At 29.5% G+C, this 5000-nt stretch overlaps 1 protein-coding gene across 1 annotated transcript in view; it reads right to left on the bottom strand.

Annotated features, from left to right (window-relative positions):
* Nucleotides 1-5000, bottom strand: part of LOC145255837 (uncharacterized) — a 459069-nt gene that overhangs the window by 163977 nt on the left and 290092 nt on the right. Inside the window, exon 3 of the mRNA XM_080114568.1 lies at nt 3307-3409. The gene's annotated coding sequence lies outside the window, so the exon portion shown is untranslated. The remainder of the gene's footprint in view (nt 1-3306; nt 3410-5000) is intronic.

The raw sequence follows: 5000 nt of genomic DNA, 5'->3' as shown, positions 1-5000 counted from the left end.
TTCCCCTTTTCAAACAAAAATGCCTTTTTCGTTTACACAGAAGAAACGTACCAGGATGGCTGTTATATTTAGATGTTTCGAAGAAAATATTAAATTTATTTTGTCCTACTACAGGTATATTAATTTTATTTTAATGCAAAAAAAAAAATGTCTTAAAAATGTTTTAGTTTGTGTAATTAGAATTTTTAAAATTTCATTTTAATTCAATAAATGTTCAGATAATGAATGTTTTATAGGGCGCACTGTTCTCTAATTAGATTAAATAGCCGTTCTGAAATTAATTGTTCGCCCCCTTTCCCGAGCTCTTCAAAATGCAAATAAAAACGTTGTTCCATGACAGTAATACCAACGTATTTTCAAAGTTTTACAAGCGCGGAAAGTCAATGTCTAATATTTCTGGAAAGTAGTTATTTTATCTTAATCGAAATCACGAACGCATATCTGAAATAGCTTGCGTTTTAGCGAGTAATGTCTCTTCCAAGCGGAAAGTCCTCACCGTCAACTAAATTTGAAATGACAGATTCTGCAAAGATGTTATCTAAATTTTCAGCATGGGGGTACGTTAAGTGTGATGGATGAACACCCAGAATATAGAAAGTCGTACAAGTGATATATGCTCAATTCTTACTCGAAGTATCGCCTGTCAGCAATGCCGACAGTATGGGATCCTGTCATTCTTGAGTTATTTTTATACTAATGACATAGCGCGGACGTGCGTATGCAAATGTATGCGAAATGACGTATCCGCTAGAGAAAAATAAAGACTTTAAAAAGGAGATCATGTTAGAGACGGGAATAACGTTCGAAATCACGTTCGAGACGTGGATGACGTTCTAGACGTGGGTGACGTCATGGTGTAGTAACGAGGAAATAGATATCGTTGAGAAAGCGAGTTGAAGTTCTTTTCTATTCTTCGTCTCCTTTGCGAATGAGACTACAACGTGCTGTTTCCCGGATAATCTTACATAATAGCTCATCACATATCAAAGCTCGTAGACAACTCAAGAATAAGAGGTAATCAGATGTTGTCGATGAACAACGCCTTTGAAGGGGTTCGAAATGATGGCTTAACTGGTTATATGTTTAAATGGAGGGTTCAAAACTAATTCCACAATGAATTAAAAAAAAACGTACTCAGCTGGGAAGAAACCCGCGACATTTTATTCAACAGATGGGAAGTTTTTGGAAGCAAACTATGTTCATGGTAATTCCGTTTAGTTTTAAACACACAAAAAAGAAGGGCAAATAAAGTGGTTGTAGCTGGACAAGTTTTTCGCGCGAAAAAGCAGGACACCAAAATGTTTTAAATAATAATAATAATAATAGAATAATAATAACAAAGACTTTCGCTGGCGAGGACTACTATTGACCGTAACCAGTTATAACATTCCTTTTGAAATTTTCATCTCTATTTTTCTCGTTATGTACTGAATATTTGTTAATGAAACCTATATAAAATATGTTCCTTATTAAATTTTAAAGATTTTCTATTCTGAAAGAAGTTTAAAAAAATTAATCTAAAAATGTTATTTTAAAGTTTTTGTTAAAAAAATTCAGATTTTCTCATTATTCAGACTTATATTATAAATAGAGGGTTGCAAAAAATGAATTGTGGTGTGAGGAGAAATACAAACTGAAACAGAGAGAATATTAACCCTATATATATATATATATATATATATATATATATATATATATATATATATATATATATATATATATATATATATATATACTACACTTGGATCCTAGCCAGAAGATCAAAAAGTTATCTTTTAGTTTCACGTACGGTCCAAAAGCGAAATCATTTTTTCTTGAAATTCTTTTTTATTTTCTGTAACAAACTTATTTGTATGGAGCTTTTTTATTTGGTTATGATTAATATATTAGCATATAAATATTTATATTTATATTAGGTTAAAGTTTACACTTGCTTGTATCGGGAAAACATCATTCCCAATTTATAAAATACGTTTATAAGTCCAATTACAACGTAATGTTATGTAAAATAAGCAACGATATAGTATATTATCACAACTTTATGCATTTTTTCTTCGCTGTGGCTGTAAATGAAAGGAAGAAGTTAGTATAGAATTCGCGTGTTGTACGTCTGCCTTAATATTTTCTAATGCCGGATGACTACGCTTGGCGCGTGTGATATGAAAGTCAGAGTTTTCTTTTTCGTGATATAAGCGTTGTTTAAATTTTTTAAATAAAATACGTATGAAATACGTTTATAAGCCAAATTACAACGCAATAGTATGTAAAATAAGCAAATATTTATTTGTATGAAATTAATATTTCGGCGATATACCTCATCATCTGAATTTTATACGTTTAATCCTCGCCATGGTTGTAAACGAATTAGTATATATATACACTATTTCAACGTTCGTAGTATGTTATCACCTTCTATACTACTTTTTAATAAATAGGATCTCCCGATCGCCGAAGACGCAGCGTGAAAAATTATTAAATCTATATATATATATATATATATATATATATATATATATATATATATATATATATATATAAAAGTGAACGTGTGTGTGTATCTGTGTACATTTCTCTACGAAATAACTCTGTTAATTTTAAGTCTACAGCCTCAAAATTTGATATACAGAGTATTGAGATTTGGGAAAATCTTTGGAATTCGTTTTCGGCCAGAAATTTGGCTGTTAAGGGATCAAAGATCAACGATTTGACCTTTGAGAACTCTACCAAACTCCTCCGACAATTTGGGGTCTAAATGAATGGATTGAAATTTTATATATAGGCTCCTTGGACATGGATCTAACTTAATAACTTGATTTGAGCCCCAAACAATAAATTTTAAGGGGTCATAATAGGGGTCAAAGTTACAAAAATTGACTTTTTTTCTTTTTTTTTTTTTTTTTGCTCCACATACATCTCCAAACACCCGGGCAACGCCGGGATGAAATGCTAGTACATAAATAAATAAATGATTTCGTTTTTGGGTCTACGTGAAACTAAAAGATACCTTTTGATCTTCTAGCTAGGATTCAAGTGTAGTATCTGTTCTGGCAATATGTCACAGTCTCCTATAAAGATATTGGAAATAAACCGTAATAACCAAACATATTCGGATACTACAATGACCAAATTACTTCAATAAAATATTTAGAGTTTTAACAAAAAGGCTGCAATAATATCGCGGGATCTCTATACACGCTGAACGTCCATAGAATGTCCAGCAACAATATATTACATATAAAAGATGCCGCTTTGAAATTTCCACAGGTCCCGCTACAATATATAATTATGCAAAGAGAAGGTACTTACTGATCGCGTAAAATAATTCTCCAATTTTTATTAAGGTCTCATATTTTGGTAGTGGCATTGGTGATCGAGATTCATTTGCAGAGAAGCTTTCTGAGAAGAAGGCCTAAAAAAGAAAAAGGAAAAAACTGAATAAATCATTATATATATATATATATATATATATATATATATATATATATATATATATATATATATATATATAGTAAGTTATAAAATATGTATGGCGATTAAGCTACACTGAATATTCGGCGTTTCATCCACTAGGATTCCTCAGGCTTTCAGTGTAGCTTAATCGCCATATATATTTTATAAATTACTTACTAGCTCTACCTACGTATTGAGCACTTTTGAAGTAAATACTTAAAGTTTACGCATAAATCTATACTTTCGTATATAAATTTATGTGAGTAAATTAAGTAGTTATATATATATATATATATATATATATATATATATATATATATATATATATATATATATATAGTCTTTGAAGTTTTTTAACATTTGAAACTACAAAAAAAATTACTTTTTATCATTCGTTAAAAAAAAACACACTTAGTCAGTAAGTCATTTAATCACCTGCAATCACTGCATCAACTCTCTCGAATTTACTAAGGGATCATCAGTTGTTTACCATGAAACACTGTTTCGGGGATTTAAAAACAAAACATTATATTACTTCATGGCTCCCCAGCAGTGTTGATCAAACACCACCACCCTTAATCTTAGGAAGAAGACATGTTACAAAAATTTTTTATCCAATTTCCTATTCTTAATTGCAATTACTAACCTTTATTTGAAATTTAACTTTTTCAAATCACAAATTTTAACTCCTTGATTATGATTTATATATATATATATATATATATATATATATATATATATATATATATATATATATATATATATATATATATAAATCATAATCAAGGAGTTAAAATTTGTGATTTGAAAAAGTTAAATTTCAAATATAGAAATTTTATTGTATGCAAGACAAAGAATACAGTGTAGTAAAATATATTTCCTTAACTCATGAGTTTTCGATGTTTATACATCTCCTCGGAGGAAAATATTAGCAAATATTATAAAAGGTTTGCACCTAATTTGCTAAAGGTAATAAACATAGAAAATTAAATTAAATGTTTTTAAAGTTTTTCAATCATTTTAGCTACATTGAATAAAGGAAATTGGATATTGATGCAGCAAAAAAAGGGGGATATTGAACTTCAAATCGAAAATGTATGCTAAATACTGTAATGGAAGTTCTTGGTATTCGGCAGGTAAAAAGATCCAACGTTGTAATACACTTCATACACTTTCGATTTGAAGTTCAATATCCTTCTTTTTGCATCAATATCCAATTTCCCTTAAAACTTTAAAAACATTTAATTTAATTTTCTATGAAATGTAGCTTGCTTGAAGCATTGAGTGGGATATGTATAACTGGTAAGTATTAGAAGGATATGTCAATGCATCAACTGTGAATATATAAATATATTTACATTTGCTGCTGAGATATTTTCTGCGTCCCTGTTCATACTTACAATCTCAAGATTTGAAACACTGCCATTTGAGAAAGAGGATTTTCCTCGAAATATATTATGGGACACTGTCACAACCAGTGCATCACTGTGTAGAAGTTTGACTTTTCAACTAAGTTTTATTATTAACACCAAAAAAAAACATTAAATAAA

This window comes from Euprymna scolopes, chromosome 31 (genome assembly GCF_053919585.1).
Source record: "Euprymna scolopes isolate OS-2025 chromosome 31, ASM5391958v1, whole genome shotgun sequence".
In the NCBI taxonomy this organism is placed as follows: Eukaryota; Metazoa; Mollusca; class Cephalopoda; order Sepiida; family Sepiolidae; genus Euprymna; species Euprymna scolopes.
The sequence above is the reverse complement of the archived record's forward strand: the minus strand, read 5'-3'. Positions and strand labels throughout refer to the sequence as shown.